Here is a 24,395-nt window from a genome sequence, read left to right on the forward strand (position 1 = left end):
AAAGCACCCAGAGGCCCATTTGAAACCAATGGGACCCTCCTTTTCACGACTGCTCTAGGCAGGCATTAAGAGTGCCGGAAAAAATTACGCAAAGAAATCTCATAGATTTCTTTGCGGTATTTTTCAGCCCCCCTAACGGGGGAAAGTCCGCTTTGCATACAATATGCCTGGCGCAGGCATAAAGTTGCGTAAAGGGTTACAAAGTGGCTCAATGAATGCTTTGCACCACTTTGTAATTTTGGCCTTGTTGGGCAACCTTAGCATAAAAAGTGATGCTAATGTGGTGCAAGGAGGTGCTAGGGGCTTGAAAATCTGCCCCATAATATTAAAAATGCTCAGCCAGACTGCAGAGATTTCTCCACCAAAGTGGCTGCCTTACGTATGAGAATAGCCCTTCTAGGGGAGGGAGGTGGAAATCTTTGTTGGAAATTCGCCAATGCATATCAGTGCTGGGTGAATGTTCTCCATCAAATGTGAATGGTAGAAATTAATTTCTGTACTGTGGGTACATTGTTGCTCCCACATATTTTGCCTCATTATTGGCTATTTAGAGACACCATATTTATATTTCTGTGAAAGGCTTCAAACATTTCCCTCTCTGTCTTTCACAGAGTTAACACATGTGGTGTGAATTAGCTCTCATGATTGGGTGACTGCTCTGCCAATATAGTTTGTTCTGTCTATATATGCCAGGAACATGTCCACCTCTTAATGTACACTATGATACCATGGATTTTGAGATGGGATTCGTACTGTTTGAGTTGATCGAGTTTACAGCTTTTTTGAAGATTATTTTCTTGTGTTTTTGTCCTTCTCGGGGTCCATGTTTGATTGGGATTGCAGTAGATGTACAATTCACTGCGAGACAGTGGAATATACAAAATCCAGTAGATGCAATTAGGTATAGCATTTTATTTTTGAATTTCATTGTCATAAAGGTTTGAAATATTTTGACATCTTTATTTCAAATATACAGTATTCAAAATGTACTTCACATAGGATGAGTTGTATGATGGAACAACACTTGCCGGCCAGGCATGCCTTAACAACATGGTTGGAACAACAAAAACGTTGTTTCCATGCATGCCTTTACCACGCATGCCTTTACAATGATTTTTCATGGCATGTGTGGGAACAGCATGCGTGGTTCTATCATGCCGCCCCCCCCCCCCCACCCTAAGGCCCAAACGTACCCCACCACTAATACTTAAACTACCAACACCCCCACCCTGCCCCTAAAAACAAAACTACCCCGAGCCCCCCACCCACCCTAAAAACAAAACTAGCTCAACACCCCACCCACCCTGAAAACAAAACTACCCTCACCCTGCACCCCTGACACTTAAAATCAAAACTAGCTCGACCCCCCACACCGCCCCCAAAAACTGAACTACACCGACACCCCCACCCACCCTGAGCCCTAAAACCTTCCCCAACCCCACACCCGATGAACAACCAGCCCTGAAAACAAAACTACCACGACACCCCGACCCCCGCCCTCAAAAACAAAACTACCCTGGCCCTCCACCCCCAAAAACAAAACTACCCTCACCCACCCCTAAAAACAAAACTACCTGACCCCCAACCCCTGCCCCTAAAAACTGAACTATCCTGACATCCCCACCTGCCGTGAGCCCTAAAACCTTCCCCAACTCCCACCCACTAAAAACAACAACCCTCCCAAAAAACAAAACTACCTTAACCTGCCCAAAAACTAAATTACCTCGGCCCCCCACCCCTGCCCCTAAAAAAAAATAGCCCAACCCCCCCACCCCAAGCCCTTAAACCACCCGCACCCCTAAAAACTACCCCTAACCCTGCCCCTGCACCACTTACCTGACCATGCACTCTACCAAACCACTCTAAAAAAAAAAAAAAACACCCTCACCCCTAAAAAACAAATAGCCCAAGCCCCACTCCCACCCCAAACCCTTTATCCACCCACCCCTAAAATCTACCCCCAACCCTGTGCAACCCCCCACCCTAAGTCCTACCCTTAAATACATTCCCAAACACCCCCACCTCAGGCCCTTTATCCCCCACACCTAAAAACTACCCCTCAACCCTACCCCAACCCTCACTTACCTGACCGCGTCCTCTCCCGATCCACTCTGCCTTTTTCTCTGCCTCAACTATGCATAGTTCAGCACATGTGTGGTTAAGGCAGGGAAAAAGGCAGTCATTGTTACGGCAAGCGTGGTTACTCTTGCGCGGGAAACGTCCGAGTTGTTCCCAACGCATTGTTCAGGACGTTTCCCCATAGATTGATGACAAAACTTTCCCATGAAGGCACCCCACGCAATAGTTATCCAGTTTAAGAAGACACCATAAAGAGGTGACGCAGCATTAACACACAGATGTACCTGCCAGAATATTTATCAGGAGTTGGTCACTAGTGACGTCAGTGCATTCTGATAGTAGCAGTTGACAATTTATTTTCTCACAAATATGCTCTTGTTTTCCATTCAGGCCTATTGTCATAGCATATCCTCTGAAATCACTTTGGACCAGTGTTCAGCAGCCTCTTCTGCTAATCAGAAGGGCTTATCTCCTCACCATTGTCAGAGAAGTATTGGGTTATTTTAAATAAGCTACTAAGATAAGTTAATGAAATACGATCCATGATGCATGTATTCAAGGTCATGAAATCAAGTACTGTACATAGCGGTTGTTCCTTCTTTTTGATTTTGGAGCTGTCTGATGTAAGGATGACCGTATCTTGTAGTTACAATGCTACCTACATAGTGCAAGCAACGCAAGGTCAGCTGCTGTGTAACCAAGAAAGGTTGCATGAAGAAGAGACTCCCAATGGGCAGCACATTTCCAGAGGCAAAGAGCAGATGGGCTGTAGGTGGAGAGATACAGATTAGAAGATTGGAGAGAAGAACCCAGTGAACGATCCAGAAGTCTTGCAGCAGATTCTTGACACCCAGGAAAAAGCTAGGAGAAAAGAGAAAAACAATGGGAAAATCATCTAGAGTAAGGGGGAAAGAACCTGATAAAAATACTATCTGCTGCCTTGGGAAGCACTTCTCTCAGGACTCAGCAGGAAATTACATCCAAGGAAGTATGAAGGCATCGGAATTCATAGGAATCTGAGGCACTGACCATTTAGCATTGGGACTATTGATATATGCTTGGTTCTCATCTTCCTGAGCTTCTCTTGAGACAGAGAAGGCAACATGGAGGATTCTAAATGTACGTGAACGGCTTTCTCCTATTAATGGTTGTCCCCAACTACCTCCTCTTCTTAGAGAGTTCCGTGGAAAAGCTCAATGGTGTGGGACAAAAGAAGCACACATCTGCCGTCCCGGTGGATAGTTTTGCAGACATGATACACTTTTATGCTTTCTTTTAGAGTCTGCAGCACTGAATAAGACTTGTCTGTGCAAGGTTTCCTTTTCATGAATGATGTAAAAAGAATGTTATCATTTACAATAAAACAGAAACGAGGAGGATGTCAGTGGCTGAAGCCCACAAGGTAGTGGTTAGTTTACGTGGCAACCAGTGGCATCTTCCTCTGTTAAACAGTTACATGACCAATGTGTATTACATTGTTGTAGTGGAGTTAAGATCATTTGTAACGGGATTCTTTCTACAACAACACAGAAAAACTCAGTTTTTAACTGTTCTTACTGATCTTGCAGTACCAAATACATTTAGATTAGATCAAGTGCCGTGAACAAAATAGAGTGTCCTTAGAAAATTGCTTAAACCTAATCAATCAGTCAATCAATCAATCAATCAATCAGACATGATTTGTAAAGTGTGGCTAATCACCTGTAAGGGTCTCCAGGCACTCTGCCTGAAAATAGGTCCCTTCCCTTTATAGGTTGCAGTTGACTTTCAGCCTTTAACACCCCAGGTTGGTGAAGGCTCAGATTTCCACCCCCTGGCAGATTGCTTCCTGATGGAGATATCTGTAATGAAAGTGTATATCTCCCTTTTTATCACTGGTGAATACCAAACAGTAACCAAGTATATTAAGCCTGCTTGGCAGTCTACTTTTCAGCAACAAACCCTGATAGTTGGTGTTTGTTACTGAAAAGCAAAATTAAAATGGCACTTGCTTGCAGGGAGTTTTCTCCCTGTGAGTCAGGGACATTTTCCCATTTTCCACCCTGGGTATATGTCGCAATTCACACAACAGACAATCGGGTATAGTATAAACCTTGACAAAGGTATTCCTTGCCCCTGTGCTTTCTCGCCTGGAACTTCCAGTGAGAGGAGATGAAAACAAAGCTGACCACATATATGACACTGAAGGGAAATTCTAGTAGCTTCTCTCCCCAGTCACTGCTGTGAAAAATCCTTTATTTCCAATAAAAACAAAGAACAAAAGGATGAAGTATAAATGCAAAGAATTTAATTCCCTTCTCTGATGTACCTCAGGTAACTACCACCACCAAAACAGTAGTCAGCTAGTAGCTGAACACCATACTTGACAGCATTTGCCACACATGAAGAAAATTCCATGCACTTCAGTTTTGCCCACTCGATGTTCCACTTGGAGCGTTGAATTCCGGCAAAAGTCTGCCAACCTCCACGTGGTGGAATTATTTCTCACACACGGCTTGCCAACATTAAGTTTGAGAGTCGGAGTGAGAATTTGCATTCCCTAGCACAATGTTCAGGTGCTAGAACACCTCCCAGTGAGATTTCTCCAAGTGGCTGCTTGCAGCTGGTCGTATTTGTTCATGGGGAGAAAGCTGCTGCTCAAGTAGAAAATCTACCCGAGCTGGAGAAAGAAGTAGTGCCCTCTGACTTTACAGCACAGAACATGTCCCGACACTAAACATCAGTGAGAGCAGCCCAACATACCCAAACTCCACACGCTTGTAGAACTCTGCAGTTTTTATGTAACTCTGCAGAATTCCCCAGAGCGAAAGTCGGTGAGTTCCACCCAGGCTTAGTTATAACAGTCTGCCATGCTTCACATGACAGTCTAGGAAAGGAAAATTCAGTGGTTGTAGCCCTGTTCTAAATAGGGCCAAATTCCGAAGAAGCCGAGCCCCTCATTAAAAATGTTGCTACCATTTTGTATCTTATACATTATAATTTCCTTTCACCGAGAGAATAATCAAACGTAAACAGGTTTGTGAATCTGTATAGCTGTCATATCTTGTCAACACCTTCTTTCTCCTTTGCATTTTTGCAAACCTGAAGTTCTTTAGTGCGTTATTGTTTCACATACTATTATAGATCAAGTAGCTATTAAAAAAATAATTTTGGTCACACTCAAGTGCCATCATGCATATCTTCCTAGAGCACCATATTCTCCACTTTCTTTCGCCTACAATGTATAAGGTATGTCTCTGGAAAGATTTTCAGAGGTACCTAATTCCACTCATTCCCTAACATTCATAGATTTTATGAAATATTACAAGGATGAATATATTTCTAAAGAAATACGGCCCAGGAAATCTAGTTTGTACTGTCCTTTGAAAAGAAGGAATTCTCAAATGTATACAAAGAAGGCACACACAATGCCCACCTTGTTAATCTAGAGCAGATTTAATCTTTGCATCAGGAAACACCTTGTGAGTCAGTGTTGATTTTGCAAGATATTCTTCCATATTGTGTTTGATCAGTTCAATTGTACATCAAATCTATATCTACAAGCACTATAAGGTGTGATACTGGATATAATCTTAGTTATGGGCTTGTGCACAGTGTAATGGTAATTTTGTGTTAACATAAGCAAATGACATTCTAACCGTGCCCTAAAGGAATTAAATAGACAACAGACCCTTGCTTTAGTAGTGGGGAAAATGCCTAAGGCTGTCTTAGATTTCTGCACAAGCTACTGGTCTATGGAACACAATCCTTTGGAACATCTTTCCTTCATACATGGCCTTTTTGAAAGTTTTGAAAGCCTTGATCTTCTGTAAAAACTGATGTACTACTGGCAAGCTACAACTTGCCCCCATTATCACAACTATCCACAAGCAGCCAAGAAATATAGGGAGCTTGGCATCTGTAGGAACAATTATAGATAGAACCAATCACTGCACCAACAGCTTAGCACCACAAACCATTTGTTGTAAACCTTCTCACCCTTACCTTTTTGAGACAATGAAGCAAACAGTTCAAATAAAAAATGTTACACTTGTAGCCCTAAAATGGTTAAACTCACCACTGCAATCTGAAATCTTCAAAAATGATATCCTTCCTTGAGCAACAAAATCTAATGGAAGCTTATTAAAGCAGGCTTCTTCCATCGTCACAGCATGGAATCTGCTCTAAATGTGGGACTCATGACATTGTAGTGAATTTTGATGAATGGTGGCCCTCATCCTTTTGCACCTCTCCATCAACGTTGACACCCTCTCACCCCATACTACTTTGTGGTCTTTTTGAGACTGGGGTGAGAGTCGGGGCCTTTACTTGGCTAGCCCAATTTTTATTTAACTGGTCCTAAACTGGTGAGTCCCTCCAGCAGCATTCTGTGTCCATGTCAGTTGCTCCAGAGTGTCTCTAGACATGGGGGAACCCCCCGCGTTTATACTCAGTATTGCACAACACTTTCGAAGAGGGGGAGAAGAGGTTCCAATCAGTTACAACTGGTTCTAGGAGTGTCCCCTTTCTCCCCCAGCATTGGCTCCACACAACAGTTGAGGGGAAACAAACCCTTTGTGTCAGGCCAGGGCACAGCCAATACAAATGCAGGTGTGTCCCGCCTGCCCTCCTCTAAGCCCAGGAAGACCATTCAATATGCAGATGCACCTATGTGACACCTACACCCTCCCTGTGTACAGGCTGTCTGTAATGTATGAACAAAGCCCAGCTGTCACTCTGCCCCATCGTGGATTGGAGTCACGCTGCAAAACATCAGTCATGAGCACAAAGAAATGTTCTCTTTCAAGAAGTGGTATTTCTACAACAATAATAAAAAATGCACCTATACCAGTAAGCAGCATTTCGCACTACCATTACAGCCATACCAAACATGCCTACGCTATCCCTAATAAATCAGACAATACCCCCTAAACATAAGGCAGGGCATTTCCAATGCAATACTATGAGTATGGCAGCACTTACAGCAGTGAGAAACCAAATAGGCTGTTTGTCACTACCAGTACAGGCCACACAACCAGGCAAATGTCCTGCCTTCTACATACATAGCACCCTGCCCATAGGGCTAGCTAGGGCTTACCTTAGGGGTGACCTACATGTAGTCAAAGGTGAGTTCTAGGCCTAGCAAGTAAATTTAGATGTCAGGTCCCTGTGGCAGTAAACTGTGCATGGGGGCCCTGCGCTAGCAGGCCCGAGACAGGTTTTAAAGGCTACTTCTCTGGGTGGCGCAAGCAGCATTGCAGGCCCACTAGCAGCATTTAATTTACAGGCCCTGGGTATAGGGTTACCACTGTACAAGGGACAAACAGGTAAATGACATGTGCCAATTAGGTGTAAGCTAATCATACCAACTTTTAGAAGGGAGAGCACCTGTACTTTAGCACTGATCAGCATTGATAAAGTGCTCAGAATCCTAGAGCCAACAAGAGGTCAGAAAAAATAGGATTCAAAAAGTTTGGGGGTGACCCTGCAAAAAAGGCCAAGTCCAACAGTGATGGGATGAGGATCAGTTACCTAAAGCTAAATTGCCATTGTAGGAGACAAAGACTCACCTTAGTCAGGAGCACGATCAGTTGATTATGTGAGTGAATCCTCACCACTGCCACCACTTGGGATTCTACAGATTCAGTTTCTACTCTGAAGCCTGAAATCATCAGCAAGCATCATTCTACCTGTTTTTACGCAATGAAAACTCTTAAAACGTCCCCCCTTCATCCTATGGACAGCCATGAAAATGTTGTTGAGGCAGTCCTAACTTCCAAAGACTGAACTGCAAACTGGGGGAGAGAAGAGGCAGGACGGGGGGCTCATCCTCCTCAAACTCAAGCTATACACACATTCAAGAGCCCTACTCTATCATGTAGACTGTCCAGGCTTCACCCCTGCCTGCATCTGGACAGTATTGTAGGTCATTGGGCCAGCCAGAGACCTTGAAGACAGTGTGACTCCAGGCTCGCCTCGCATCTGTGGGCCTATGGAGCACTATTACGTGTTACTACACATAAGGTCGATTAGACACAGTAGCTGAAAAAAACCTTTGCCATGCATGGTGTGTGACTGGAATGGACCTGGCAAAGCCTGTGTAAGTGTGTGAGGAGTAGTCTTGGGGAGTGAAAATCACAATTCTGATTCAAGTCACAGGGGAGAGTGGAAGAAACATGTTGAGCAGATCACAGGAGAAAGTTAGGGCTGCTGTACTCCTCTCAACTTCCCATTTATTTTTTCCTGGTTTTTGTACATACGTACTGGGGCATTTATTAAAATAACAGTTGCTACCAGCCAGGTATTTTTATCAGAAACCCCACAACTATTATTCTCTCATACATAGTTTGATATTAATCAGTGGTCCCATGTAGCTCACTGGTTGCAGCACGCCCCAATCTGCAGTGGAACGGGAAGTAACCCAGTAATGAAGCAAGCCACCAAGGGGAAACCCTTGTGAGTGAGAGTGTTTTTATAAGAGAGAAGCCTGGGCAGTCCATGATAGACCATGATAAACATCACCATGGGAATTTGACTTGTCATGGTCTTTCTACCGCTCCCCTCCTCCAGCAGATCATCTTAGATGCAGACTATGGACAATTGCTGCAGAGCAGCCCAGGTCATTGATCCATCCCTCCAAGGAATAAGGGTGCACTGGGAGACCCCAGGGGGTATCAATTGAAGAGCGTGTACTAGTGGGGAGGACTAAGGGGGGAGTAGGGCCTAAGCTGGGAGCTCCTCCTTGTATTGATGCATGTCTTCCAGAAACATCTCACATCCAGCTGCAATGGCGATTCTGTGCAGCCCGAGCCTCCTCTTGCTTAAGTACCACAGTTTTAGCCTTTTCCAATTTTAATAGTGCACACCAGTAGTGTAATCCAGGGAGGGAATGGGCTTTCCAATGCACAGCAATGTTTTTGGGGCCTGTCAGCAGGTCACCTTTTCCCATTTTGGGTGGTTAAAGAGACCGAGCAAGGCACCCTCAATGGTGCAGTTGTTAATCTGATTTGTTAGTTCTGTAATGGCTCAAGCCATGTAATGCCAGAAACGCTCTCCTGCCAGACAGGACCCAAACATGTGGGCCAGATTGGCAGCGGGCCCTGGCATCTGGGACATTTCAGAGAGGATCCAAACATTTTGTGTAGGGATGCTAGCTTAAGATAGGCCCTGTGCAGTATGTTTTACTTTATGTATTGACATTTTGCAACACTTTCCTGCGATAGATGGCACTCTTTTAATTCCTTATTTGTGAATTCCCTGGCAGTGTCATGAGCCCAGCTCCTGCAAGTTGATAGCAAGTGATCACTGGTAGTGTGTGGCAATGCTCGGGTGAACCAGGTAATCAAGTGACAATCATTGCCTATAATGTAAAGAGTATGAATCAAAGAATCATGTTCAGGTTCTGTGTCTGTGATGTGCAATAGATCAGCTAGGGCTGCTAGTAGCCTGCCATGTGATAGGAGTTGCACGGCTGGTATGCCCCAGTATGTTTGCAGTTGATCGAAGGGTAGGAGTGCTCCGTTGTGGAATAAGGCTCACAGAGTACTTATCCCAGCTGCTTCCCAGTGTTGGAGGCCCATCTGTCCTAGCATATTGCAAAGCAGGCTGATGGTGTTCAGTCTAATTTCAGGAGAATACTGTGAGGTGGAGGACATTAGTCTGAGTGTGCGTTTATAACTATTGTGTGCAACCTTTGATAGCTCGCTGGAGTGATGGGGTGGTACAGCTTGGGGGAGGAATGTTTCTCGGACTACTAGTTGCACAAGGTTAAGTGGGGTTTGTCCCACTTCGGTGGCAAATAGTAGTGTTCGAAATTTGGTGTCCCTAGGCCCCCCTTTTCAATTGGCAGCTGCAAACTTACGTAGTGCTGCCTGGCATCTGCCCTAATTCCAAATAAAGCTTCCCAGTGCAGCATGGAGCTTATGGAAAATATTTCTAGGGATGTGTACAGGAAGATTATGCACATAGTATAATAAGAGAGGGAGCATAACCATTTTAGACAAGGATATCTTACCATCTACTGGGAGTGGGAGTGTGCCCCAAAAGGCCATCTGTGAGTGGAGGGAAGTAATGACTGTAGTAATATTACCATCTATATGGTCCTGGATGTCATGGTAGATATGTATTCGTAAATATCTAAAGGTACGATGTTCTCAGCACAGCATGTGAGTGTCTATTGAGAAGTGCTGTGGTGGACAGTCAGGCTGTAGGGTTGAACAGGCATGATTTAGTCCAATTTACTCCCAGCCTGAAGCAGCTCGGAATTCTGAGAGGATAGCTGTTACATCATCGATATCCTGCCTAATGTCTCGTACATGATTAGAACATTGTGGGCATACAAAGAGGCTGAGTGTATTATTCCATCTAATGTTATACCCCACTCCTTAGCTTGTTGGCAATGTCTGTGCACTAGGGGCTCCATAGCGAGGGCAAGGGGAAGAGAGGACAGGGGACAACCCTGGCGTGTCCCCCTCCTCACTGGCAATGGGGGAGAAATGCATTGCCAAATGCTCACCCTGGCTGTGGGGTCTACATTTAAGAGGCATATACGGCTTTGCAGACAACCTGTGATTCCCAGTGGAGTGAGGGCGGAAAATATGCATTCCCAATCCATAGTGTTGAATGCTTTTTTCTAAATCCAACACCATGCATGCGGAGTATGGCTGCTGTGCAGGGGAGCTTTCCATGATCTTGTGTGGATAAATTGCCGGATGTTGATTGTGGTGGGCGTGTCTGGAATAAAGCTGTTCTGATCTGAGTGGACCAGGATGAGCATGTGGTCTAGGAGGCAAGAGGCTATAATTTTGCTCAGTATTTTGAAATCTGACCCAAGCATAGAAAGAGGACAATTTGAGGTTAATTCCAGCAGGTCTTTTCCAGGTTTAGGGAGTGAGAGCAGCAGAGAATCCCGAAGTGAGAGAGGGCGCCACCCTTCCTCCAGGGCAAATTCGAACAGTTAAAGAAGATCAGGGGCCAGAGAGTGCACATAGACCTTAAAAAAATCTGTGGGGAACCTGTCAAGCCCTGGAGTTTTAAGAGTGGCTGCATCTTTGATTGTGCCACGTATTTCTTGTATTGTGAATGCATATTGAGTTCCTCCTTGAACAGGGGCCCCAGAACAGGCAACAATCATCCACAACTCCCAACTAAAGGTGATCCTGAAGCTCAAAAAAAGTGTAGGGTATTCACTCTGCAGTACAAGCTGTGGCTGCACAGGAGTAGGGCAGGGGGGCATTGGCTAGCATCGTAGGGTCAAAGTAATGCAGTTTGTTGTTATTTAGATGGCTTGTTCAGTGTATGCTACTAAATCTGTGGTGTCATCATCACTAGTGAGTTAAAGTTGATCCAGACACTTGCACAGTGATAGGCAGCGGGCTATTAGGGCAAGAATATGTATGAGGGAAAAAAAAGAATAACATTCACTGGCCAGACAGACTGTTATGTCAGTGAGTCAGCAGTTTGTGGGATTATGTCTGTTCAGATCTCCAATAGGACTGAGTTAGCAGACGTGTCTGATTCGGGGTCTCAGGGCTGATCGGCCGTTTTCAGGGTAGGCATAGAGCATCCATCTATCCATTTTGTGGATGCAGCTGATAGCGCATGCATCTACTCCTTTCTTGCTAGTGCATGAGTGGGAGCTCCTAGTAGCATTGCAGTTTTTGCACCCCAATGATTGCTTCTCCCTTGGGGTTTCTTGTCTGAGCAGGGGTGAGGGACAGCGATGGTGGGATTGAGGCTTCATACCTGCGCTGCTCCACCCAGTCCCGGGCATCTGCAGGCTCGGTGAAGAAATAGCTAGTTTTGTTGACATTGACCTTAAGTTTAGCTGGGAACAGCAGCGAGTATTTCAAACCTGCCTGGTCGGCATTTCTAAACTCCCAAAAAGGATGCTCTGTGGCACTGTACTGCAAGGGAATAGTCTGGAAATAGAAAAATGCAAGCATTTTCTTTCATGAATGGCTTTGCCGTGCATGTCTCCCGCAGTATGGCCTCATTGTCCCGTTAGAAAAGGAGCCGGACAACTGCTGGTCTTGGGGTGCTCTGCAGGGGTTTTCTTTGGTGACACTCGTTGTGCTGTTCCACTAGATAATGGGGCCATAGGTTATCTGAGCCTGCCACCTGTGCCAGGCATGTTTCGAAAAAGCGAACTGTATCTGTTCCTTGTGCCCCTTCTGCAAATACTACGATACAGAGTTTATTCCATCTGGAGCGACCTTCTGAATCCTCTACTCTATTCTCCAGCTCCCTAACCTTTACAGTGAGGGACCTGACCTGCCCCTCTAGATCAGATAGCGCCAGGCTGATGTCATTGAGTTCGCCATCTGTTTGCATATCCCAAGCAGACAGTCTCTTTTGATCATTCTGCAGGAGCCCATCCTCGATAGCAACAGCATCTACTCGGCTGCGTAAGTCCTGCCTGGTCTCGTCAATGGCATTGAGGATCTTCTCCAGCTTTGCACTAGGGAGGGTGGACATTAGGGCCTCTACAAGCATTCCTGTCACCATTAAGTTTGTGTTTTCAGTAATAGGTCACACTGGTGGTGGTGGGCCTGCGCCCCCCTTCCTACTCATGCTGGAGTTTCTGTGGGAACAGGCTGTTAGGTAGTATCTGGATGACCTATGCCCGGTGTTGCACAGTACTTTGGTGCACTCTACCAACCAGCCAATCTTCTTTGTCACCTTTGGGAGGAGGGTCACAGGGTGGCACAAGCAGTCACTTATGGAGTAGAGCAGAAGTAATGCTGTTAGTGGGCAGGGTGAGACGACTGATTAACATTTTGTGTAGGCCCTATGAGAGTGGCTAGTAGCCTGAGTGGCATACCAATCACCTGTTAAGGTCTGGCCAGGTCCCACAGTAATAGCATGCATGGGGTTGAGCTGAGGCTGATGTGGGAAGGGAGCCAGTAACAGATTTGCTCTCTGGTGGGCAGGCTCCTGGGTGAGGTAAACTCCCTCTGCGGCTGTCTGCCCACGATGATGGTAATTATCGGAAGACTAAAGGAGGAGCCTGCAGTCTCCATCTACACCATGTGTTTTCCTATGCGCCAGAAGACCGGCAGGAATAATGGTATAGGAAGCAGTCTGAGTCACTACAGAGCAGCAAGAGAATGCACTATTAACAGTAGGCCAGGTGCTACTCACTGTAATCTGCTATTGTGTGTTGAATGGTCAGATCGGTTCTTCCTGGCCCATGCAGAGCAGCGCGTCCATGCACAGTCCAGCGAGTGGAGCAGCTCTCACGCTGCTGGGTTCAGGGCAGGGGGCTTCCACGTGTAGCTCCCAATGGCTGGCCTCCAGCGTTGGCCAAGCACAAGCAGGCACACAATGTCGCCGGCCACACGATCCAGCCACAGCCCAAAAGTGGGTCACACAAGTTCCCACTGGTTACCCAGCAGAAGTTGGGCACAATGCAGTCTGCGAGACCAGTGGACGGTTCCTCAGGCCCACTGAGCCTGGATGGTGACGATAGTCTTCGGCTCTTGCATCTTGCAGGAGCCATCAGCATCTTGTGGCTCCAGGACACCCCTTGCTCCACAATTTATTTTCTCTTAATTATAAAAGCACACCTTAACATTATATTAACAATGGGTTGAAAACTAAATGCAGAAAACTGACTGAGTACTATAAAGTGTTTTACATGAATTCTAAGTTTTAAATGTTATTCATAAAAACTCTGTAGCCTGAATATCAATAACCATATTATTGCAAAGGTAGGTTACTTTAAATTTCTATTCCTAACTCTGTGTACATGTACCTTAACAATATATTGTCATAGCATATAAAGACTGATCTAAGAATAATAAATCTAAACGTATCTCTTTATATTTAGCGTTATTGTAATAGAGGATATTCTGGGTACGAAATATTTGTAGGATGACATTGTTGCATTCAGTATTCTGACACAGAACCCATTGCAAATTTTAAATACAATGTGGCCTGCAATTGTCTGAAATTAGTTTCTTATTAATATCCTTCTTTCATAAAGGCTAATTAATCTTCTCAGTGTAGATACACAATGTAACACACAGATAGATCCTGGACTTGAATAATTTGGCTAGTAGTGGCAATGAAAAATGACATTTGGATTTTATATCACTAGTCTCTCAGAAGTCCCTAAAGGTGTATAGATCTGAATTCTCCTCCTCGTTTTCTGACACTGTTTCTGTTGGCTTTAGGACTCTGGGCACTTTACCACTGCTATCCAGTGCTAAAGTGCATATGCCCAGTGACTAAAATATGGTAACATTGGAGCCTTCGTGATTGGCATAATTGATTTACTGGTAAGTACCTAGTGAAGTGCGCTATCTGTGTCCAGGGCATCTAATTCAAATGCTACTAGTGGGCCTGCAGCACTAATTATGCCACCCTCTATCATAGCCTTTCAAACTGGCCTGTCTGTGCAGTTCAAACCTCCATTTCAACCTGGTAAGTGTACCCACTTGCCAGGTCGAATCTTTCCTTTTTCTTAAATGTAAGACACACCTAAGGTAGGCCCCGGTTAGCCCCAAGGGGGAGGGGGTGCAGTGCATTTAAAAGTTGGACATGCACTTTTAAGTTTAACATGTCCAGGTACTGAAAAACACTTACATTCATTTTTCACTATTACAAGAACGAGCTCTCCCCGATGCTAGTATGGGGATTACCTAAAACATCTTTTAAGTGTAATTTCCAATGTGGAAAATATAGAAAATGGAGTTTGGAGATTTCTAGACTCACAATTTAAAAACACATCTTTTGATAAAGATGGTTTTTAAATTTCAAGTCTGAAAATGCCACTTTTAGAAATTAAGAAGAACAGATGATAGACAGAATGCTGAACAATGCAATCAGCCCCAGCCACAAAGATCTGATTTGAATTCATTGTTTTTTTGCTCACCACACGACCCCAGTTTGGCCCCAGCTGTATGCAAACCAGACTTGAACTTGTTCCTCATGGGAACAGTCCAGCCTTAACTGCCAAAGCAGGTCCTCGCTGGACCGGAAACAAGCATCCTGGGACCAGTTTCTGGGTATCACCCTTCATCAGCTAGGCTAGCTTGAGTCCCGTGGTGCAGTGAGCACAGGACCAATGTCTGGGCATACCCTTCCCGCTTGGGGCGACAAATGCAAAAAAAAACAGATGATGGACGGAATGCTGAACAATGCAAACATTCACCCTCAGTCACAAAGAACTGGTTTTAATCCATCTTTTTTTGCTCACTACGCCACCCCAATTTAGACCCAGACAGTTATGCCCAGATGCTGGTCCTGTGCTCATTGTGTCCCTCGATTCAAGCTAGCCTGGCTGATGAAGGGTGATACCCTGAAACCGGTCCCAGGATGCTTGTTTCCAGGTCCAGGGAGGACCTAGCTTGGTAGTTCGGGCTGGACTGTTCCCATGAGGAAAAGGGTCAACACAGATTTGCACTTGGTTGGGTCCAAACTGGGGTGGCATGTTGAGCAAAAGAACGATGGATTAAACCCAGATCTGTGACTGGGGGTGAGTGTTTGTATTGTTCAGCACTTCGTCTATCATCCTTTTTGTTGCTAAAGTTTCCCTCTGCGGGTAGGGTATGCCCAGACGTGAGTCCCATGCTCAGGGTGCCACTGGATTCAAGTAAGCCTGGTTGATGAAGGGTGATACCCTGCAACTGGTCTTGGGATGTTTTTTTCAAGGTCCACTGGCTTGACTGCTTGGGCTGGACTGTTCCCATGATGAACAGTGTCAAGATTGATTTGCATATGGTTGGGTCCAAACTGCGGTGGGATGGTGAGCAAAAGAATGATGGATTAAACCCAGATCTGTGAGTGGGGGTGAGTGATTGCATTGTTCAGCACTCCGTCCCTCATCCTTTTGTGTTGCTAAAATTGCCCTAAGTGGGAAGAGTATGCCCAGACGTGGGTCCCATGCTCACTGTGTCACTGGATTCAAGCTAGCCTGACTGATGAAGGGTAATATCCTGAAACTTGTTCCAGGATGCTTGTTTCCAGGATCAGAAAAAACCTGGCCTTGTAGCTCGGGCTGGACTGTTCCCATGAGGAACAGGATCGAGACTGATTTGCATATGGCTGGGTCCAAACTGGGGTGGCATGGTGAGTAAAAGAACGATGGATTAAACCTATATCTGTGACTGGGGGTGAGTGTTTGCATTGTTCAGCACTCCATCCATCATCCTTTTGTGTTGCTAAAGTTACACTAAGTGGGAAAGGTATGCCCAGACGTGGGTCCTGTGCTCACTGTACCACTTGATTCAAGCTAGTTTGGCTAATGAAGGGTGATACCCAGAAACTGATGGCAGGATGCTTGTTTCCAGGTCCATGGAAGACCTGGCCTGGCAGTTTGGGCTGGACTGTTCCCATGAGGAACATGGTCAAGACTGACTTGCATATGGCTGGGTCCAAACTCGGGTGGCGTGGTGAGTAAAAGAATGATGGATTAAACACAGATCTGTGAGTGGGGGTGAATGTTTGCATTGTTCAGCACTCCATCCATCATTCTTTTGTGTTGCTAAATGTTAAGAAAGTAGGCATTTTCTTACTTTAACCATCCTGTGCCTTAGCCTGCCTCCATCCCACATCTGATCTGTGTAAGGTTAGGTACGAGCTACCTTTGTGCATTCCATCCAGACAGCCATAAATACAGAACACTCAACTGCACCTGCATTCCATCTGCATACTGATGGGTCTTCCTGGATAGGAAGGGTGGCAGGGCTTTCACCTACACTTCAAAGGGTAGTGGTCTGACCCCACACAAGGGACTGATAATCCCCCACAGACCTCTTGGCAGACAGGTCGGGGCTGAACAGGAACTGGGGCACTTCAAACCCACTCTTTGAAGTCTCCACCACTTCAAAGCACATTTGGGTATAAGACCTGATCCTCTCACACCATATACTCAGAACACTTCTGAACTGAGGGCTTTCTACCAGGAAGAAGGACCACAGGGTGTCAGGAAGGGCTGCCACTTTGCTGTTTGCTCTGCTGTGTTGGCCTCCTGCCTGCTACTTCTTGCTTGAGAGTGAGAGGACTGGATGTAACTATCTACATCCAGCAATCTAAAGTTTTTCCAAGGACCTGATTGATCTTGCCTCCTCTCTTTGAGGTCTCAATAATAACAAAGACTTCACCTACATCTTGCTACTAGTACCTGTGCCCCTCTTCTGCGAGCCCTTCTCTGCCAAGTGATGCCAAATCCAGTCCTGGGAACTTGAAGGCGAGTGTGGTGCTGCAACACAGGAACTATCACAACGACACAGGGCCGTCACTTGGAACCAACTCATCCAGCTGTAGAAATGCCACTTTTGCTGCTGCATACAATAAAGCCACATACACTGCTTGATGACTGTGCAACGCAATGACCCCCACTTACAAGGTAGCCCCAGCTTGGCTGAAGCAGCACTAATTCATTGGAACCAGTACTCATCGCTTCTGGACCTCACTACATCACTGATGTTGCCCGATGAGGAAATGATAGATCGCCTGCAAGCTCAACGCATCCCCTCCTTAGAACGATGCATCATCACCAAGCCTCGACACAACCAGGGTGCTGTCAGTGGGTCTGTGTGACTCCTGTACCTGGCCCATGCTCCACTGTGGTCAGACTGAACTTTTGGATTTGTCCCAGCCCAATGTGACCTAAAAGTGCCCAATAGGAGCTACTGTTTTCTGAGCACTGTATTTTGATTTAATCTTTCTAAGTTCATAACTTGGCTTGTGTGCATTGGATTTTTGTTATTTTGGTCGTTTAAATCAGATAAATATTGACTGTTTTTCTAAACTTGTGTGGAGTCCTTTTGTGGTGTTTTCATAATGTTACTTTGAGTGTTCCTAAATACTTTACACACTGCCTCTTTTGTTTAGCCTGACTGTTCTGTTCCAAGATACCAAAGGGAGAGCACAGGTACACTTTTAGTGTGTATCTTACTTGCCCTGACTAGGATTGTGGTCCCTACTTGGAAAGAGTGTCAAACTCTGCCAACTAGAGACCCAATTTCCAACAGCCTGCTTTCAGTTGTTCTCTTTCTTTTTCTCTCACATTTTTGCCTCTCTTTTTTCCCACACTAGCTGTGATTTTCTCTTTGTTGTTTTGATATTTTTCTCTCCTTTTACCCCTCTCATCTCGCTCTGTCTGACCTTGCACTCTCTGGATCTCAGTCCTTTTGCCTCTCATTTTGCCATTTTTTCTTTCTTATCCTTTTTGACGCATAGCACTTTTTCACTTCCTTTTGCTCCCTTATTCTCACCCTGTCTGGAATTAAACTCTCTCTCTCTATTTCTCTCACATTCATGCTTCTGGCTTTTCTTTTTCCTCTCTTTTTACCACATTTTCTGCTTTCCTTTACTCCCTTTACCACACTTTTGCAATTTTTTCTTTGCATTACTTTGCCACTTTTCTGTCTCTGACCTTCTTTTTCTGGTTTTCCTCCTGATGCCACTGCACCGTGAGCCACCTTTCGCCTTTCTGCCACTGTCTTCCCTTTCGATCCCACCACTCACCCTGGCAACACCAGGCCCTGCCTAATGGCAATCACACTGTGGAAGCACAGTGGGCACTCAAAAGGCTGTGCCACCGGCATGCCAAAGGCAAGCCCATCTGTGCCCATCAATGCCTAGGACTCATGTTCCAATACCATCCCAGTAAAGCCCAAGATGCTAACTTGCCTCATCCCTCCACTTCATGAACTTGAGATGCATCCAACCAAAGCACTCAGCAAAAGAAACATGCACCACACCCACCCTTTTCTAAACCCCCACCTGCTCTTTCATCAAACATTCTATCAAATTCTGAGACCTTGTGTTGTGACGGGGCCACTCACCTGAAAAGCAGTATGTCTGCAGGGGTGATGGTATGCCCCCGAACTCCTGCAACACCTCTCAGCACTTCCTGGTGGACACAGAAACCTCTGGCAGGTGTCCTAAAAGGAAAGGGGGAGTGGAAGAGAAAGAGACAAAACACTGCCACGTCTTACCGGTCCAGCCAGGCACCCTGCATCTTCGGGAGCACAGGTCGTTGTTGACAGAATGATTGTAGAGTTAGTGCACTCAACTTCCTTGAAACTGAATCTCTCTTTCTGATATGGGCACGGGAGTGGTAGAAGAACATCGATATGCTCCAGCACTTTTCTTGGATAATAATAACTGTTGGCACAATTACTAACACTGCATTACCAAAATCCCAAACTGAGTACCATAACAATAAGTACTGTGACACTAGGGCTGGCTTCACAGAGATTCACTGTTGCACACTACAATTAGAACTGTGGACTTGCATAATCATGCATAAGAAAGACAAACAAGGGCATTAATTATATCACGTATAATTTTCCTGCATGCATAGGGTTAAACTAAAAGGAACAAAAACAATCCAAGAAATACAAATGTCCACTCTGGGTTTAAACAGTTAGGGTGGCACAGTTTGGTTTGATTACACTGTATGTGTGAAAAACCCCTCAAAAGCAAATTCCTGAAACCTGAAACACAGACATGAATGACACAATTTAAATCCAACAGTTATGCTATTTGAGAAAAAAAGTCATGTAAATGCTCTTTTAAAATTGCACTGTCACTTTTTGTAGTTCTTGAGCTCAAGCAGATCTCCTGAAGCACATTTAGGTAAGTAACTACACTAATAATGTAGAATGTTCAGAAATTTGTCTCTTCAAGATAAGCACTCTGCCAAAATACAAGGTCTGAAATACACCAGCTGTTCTAGGAAAGCGCAGCGCTCAAAGAACAAACTCCCTGGAGAATACTAATCACTTAGCTGCAGTCTTTTCCGGAGTGCTGGAGGAATGCCTGGTGTCAGCTGGTACAGGAACGAAGAAAAGAATTGCCTCAAAAGTCCTGAATACGAGGATGACAGCAGGGGCTGGACTGCCAAATCAGATGCTGAGATCAGGAAGCAAAACAAAGCCAAGCAGGGAGGCATGCTTCACTCTGCTATCTATAGCCAATCAGGAAAGCAGTTGAGTTTCCACATGTGGATGAGTCACCACATCAAATTAGAAGCACATGTCTACACCTGCTCACATTAGCAAACAAGCATTGGTAAAACAAGCATTGATAAAACCAATTGTGTAACACAGCACATTATGTTTACTTAGAAACATGAAGGTTTAACCAAGAACAGAGATATGATTTAACCTTAATCCCTGGAGATGCTGACAGATAACACAGGAGGCCCCTTGGGGATTCCTGACTCCTCAGTCATGACCTCTCCCTGTATCTACCCTTACTCAAGAAACCTGATTCAAACTTAAATCAGACCGCACCATCAAGACTGCCATCCCCATGGGATACAAGATCACTAGGCATGAGCAAACTCCAACAACAACACACTGGGAGGTGCCCTGGTGTACTGATCATCAAGGCCTAGTGCTGAAGTCAAAAAACTCCATAGCAAAGACATCATCACCTCACTCGTACTTAACTCCAGGTCCTTCACCCTGCTCGCAGACTTAAATTTCCACCTAGAGTACTTCACCCTCCCAAAAACCACCAACCTCCTGGACAAACTGAACTATGTCAGACTCACACAATGGTCGAAAGACCCCACCCAAATCCCCAGCCATCTACTGGACCAAATCTTTACCAACTTTTATGAAATCTCAGCAGATAAATTCACTCCATTTACTTGGGCCAACCATTCTTCCATCTGCTTCGACCTTTACTCCAACCACCATTGAAAAAAACAGATATTACAAGACCTCTCCCCCACCACTGAAACACTATCTCTGAAGAAAACTGGTCCAAATAACTGCAAAACCACCACCTGCAGTCTGCTATATTGCCAACTTCAGTCTCCAGATTACAGATGGTGCAAATACCCTAGCACTCTTTAAAATCCAGACCACCGCAAAGGTTAGACCACAAGGTAGCTGGGACAATGATGACCTTCAATGTGCTAAGCACCACTTCTAGCACATCAAGTGCTGATGGAGACTCACCCACAACAAAAGAGACCAAAAAAGCCTACAAATCAGCCCTCCAACGATACTACCAAATATTGAAAGCCACCAAGGATTCAGCCCTAAAAGAACAGATAGATGAAAGCACCAACAATGCAAATGAACTCTTCTCCATTGTCAAGGAATTCACCACCCCCACTGATAACTCTAACACTATCGCCCACTCTCAGGAATTGTGTTCCCAGCTTGCGCTTTTCTTCCAATATAAGATAAGCTCTATTTATGACCACTTTGTACCTCAACTTAACCCTTTCACCCAGGCAGACCACTTAAGACACAAAAACAACTTAGTAAAAATTACCCTGACCTCTTGGCTCACCATTACCCACATTGAAACTGCCACTGTCATGCAATCTATCCACTCTCGAGCCCCATCAGCCTCTAGTCCGCACTTCTGCCCTGCAAGAGGACTTGAGCCCGTCTGTGCCACTCTCACCATAAACCTTAATGACTCCCTTACAACAGCAAGCTTCACGGATCCTGTAAAAACACCACCATTTTGACACAGCTGAAAAAAACAATGGCAGATCTTGTCAACAAGAGGCTAGCAAACCACCTGGACCTATCCCAATCAGGCCTCGATCCAAATCACAGCACAGGAACTGCCCTCATCACAGCAATTCACAACAGCCATCATGAACCAAAACAACACTGTGGCCCTCATCTTCTTTGGCCTCTCCATCACTTCCAATAGCATCTCCCACCTGATCCTTATCCAATGCAATATTTCCAGCAGTCAGGAATTTAGGGAAGAACCCTTCAAAGGATCATCTCCTCCTCACAGGAGGCACGCAAAATGTCAGCCTACCTAAGTGTACTTGCAAAACCACCAAGCTGATTTGCAGAGTCCCCTAGAACCATCAGTTAGCCCCACGTTTTTCAAAATCTACATGGTCCCACTCACCAAAATTGTGCAAAACTTTGGAATGGGGATCATCTCATACCCTGACAACACACGACTCATCCTCTCCCTTTCCAAGAACATCAACACCCAAGCACAGATCAAGTGCATGCCAGAAGTTGGGTGAACTTCAACTGCATCAAACTCAACTTATACAAGGTGGTAGTAGTGCTCTTCAGGAAAGACCAGTCTATATGGCCATTAGCCTTCTTGCTATCAGACCTTGGCCCTACTCTAACACCTTCTTGCCAAGCCAGAAACATGGGAATTGTCTTCAACAACAACTATCAATGGCGATCCAATTCAACTTGGTCACCTTTTCCTGCTACAACACCCTCAAGATCATCAGGAAAATATTTAGGTGACTTCCTTTTGATACCTGCCGAACAGTCATCAAATCACTTATCACCAGCAAGCTAGACTATGGAAATGCACTTTATGTTAGAATCTCCACGCAACTTACCAAGCAGCTCCAGAACCTTCAGAATACAGCATCTAGGCTCACACTCATCCTCCCACCATGCAACCACATCTCACCCTTACCTCAGAGACCTCCAATGGCTCCCCATCCACAAATGTCCACAGTTCAAAGTACTCACACATGCATACAAAGTGATAAGCAACTAAGACCTCACCTACCTGAACAGCTACATCAGCTTACACATCCACACCACACACCTATGCTCAGCAAACCACCTGCTCTCCACTGTCCCCCACTTCCAGAGCCAGTGGCTGCACGTGTTCATACTTGGATCCTAAAGTCTGGAACACACTCCCATTTCACAATAGGGCCACCAGCTCAGTCTTAGGCCCATATTTATTCTTTTTTAGCGCCGCATTTGCGTCATTTTTTTACGCAAAAGTGGTGCAACCTTACAAAATATAATTGTATTATGTAAGTTAGTGCCGCTTTAGCGTAAACAAATTACGCAAATGCGGTGCTAAAAAAGTATAAATATGGGCCTTAGTATTTAGGAAGAAACTGAAAACTTGTCTATTCTTATTCTGACTCGGACAAGGCAGCAAGCAATCCCCTTCTAATTAGTGGCAGTTACCATCCAGGGTGAGCTGAGCATCTCACAATGCACAGAACTTAACACAGCTTTTTTAAAACATTTCTGGATTTATCAAATCATCTTCTTCTACCAGCCTCATCATACTTGATGTCCTTTGATATACACAAAATATCACCCTATTATCCTTGGTGTGGTTTCCCCCTAACCTTTTGCATTTATCTGTCCTGTTTTGCTGACTGTGCACCTTTTACCAGTGCTAATCCATGCTAAAGTGCATTTGCACTCTCTTTTAAAATCAATATATTGACATAGAACTATTTGGCCTATATAATTTACTTGCAAGTCCCTACTAAAGTGGCACTACATGAGCCCAGGCCCTTTAAATTAAATGCTACTCTTGGGCCTGCAGCACTAATTGTGCCACCCACTCGGATTTCTCTATAAATTGTTTTAGGACTGCCTTTGCAGCCTGTTTGTGCAGTTTAAAAATTGCAATTTTGAACTGGGAAAATAAACCTTTTTCCAGGCCAAACCCCAACTTTAATACATATGTTACCCTTGGGTTAGGCCCTGAATAGCTCAGAGGGCAGGGGGCAGTGTATTTAAATAAGTAGGATGTGTACTTTAAGTTTTTACATATCCTGGTAGTGAAAACTCCTAAATTAGTTGTTTTACTACAACCAGGCCTACTTCTCCCATAGGATAACACTGGAGTTACCTTATTACATTTAATGAGCTGTAACTTCCAGTTGGCAGGAGGTAGACGGGTCGAATTTGGTGCTTAAAGAATTAAAATTAAAATCCCTTTTTAATTAGAAAGTCAGATTTCTAATGACAATTCTGAAAATGCCACCTTTCAAAAGTTGGCATTTTCTTGTATTAACCATTTAGTGCCTGCAGGTTGATCCTAGGTCACATGACTAGGTGCAGCTGGCAGTTCATCTTTGTGTATTGCTCCCAGACAGTGAGACAAAGGGAAGATAGGTGTTGGCACGATGGGTCACTCTAAATTAACAAGGGGAGGTGCTGTTACTTACTATACTTGTACATCACAACGTCTCTGTCTGATCACTCTCACAAAAGGTTTGTCATTAGTCTTTTGCGACACCAAACAAGCTGTGGTCAGGACAAGGAGAAAGGGGGTGTCTGACACCCCATAGGGGTGGAAACCTCCGGAAGATTTTTCCACTTCAAAGTGGGCACAAGGTCTAAATATTCAACCTTAGACCCAAATCTTCAGTACACTTCTGAACCTGTGGACTCTGCCAGGCAGAAGAACTGCTGTACATTAGTACATAAGTATGATTATGTAAAAACAAAATATTTACGTCAAAATCTCAGCTCTCATACCTCTCTGTCTCCCGTGTGGGTTAAATATTTATTATCATCATCTTATGTGATGTGTCGATTCCCATTCACACTCCCTGTTCATGAGCTAGATGATCTCTTTTCTGTGACTGAAGGTTATTAGGT

General features: G+C 44.8%; 1 protein-coding gene across 2 annotated transcripts in view; it reads left to right on the forward strand.

Moving 5' to 3' along the window:
• Positions 1-24,395, forward strand: part of LOC138290887 (SPARC-like protein 1) — a 221,440-nt gene that overhangs the window by 159,317 nt on the left and 37,728 nt on the right. The window lies entirely within an intron of this gene.

This window comes from Pleurodeles waltl, chromosome 1_1 (genome assembly GCF_031143425.1).
Source record: "Pleurodeles waltl isolate 20211129_DDA chromosome 1_1, aPleWal1.hap1.20221129, whole genome shotgun sequence".
NCBI lineage: Eukaryota > Metazoa > Chordata > Amphibia > Caudata > Salamandridae > Pleurodeles > Pleurodeles waltl.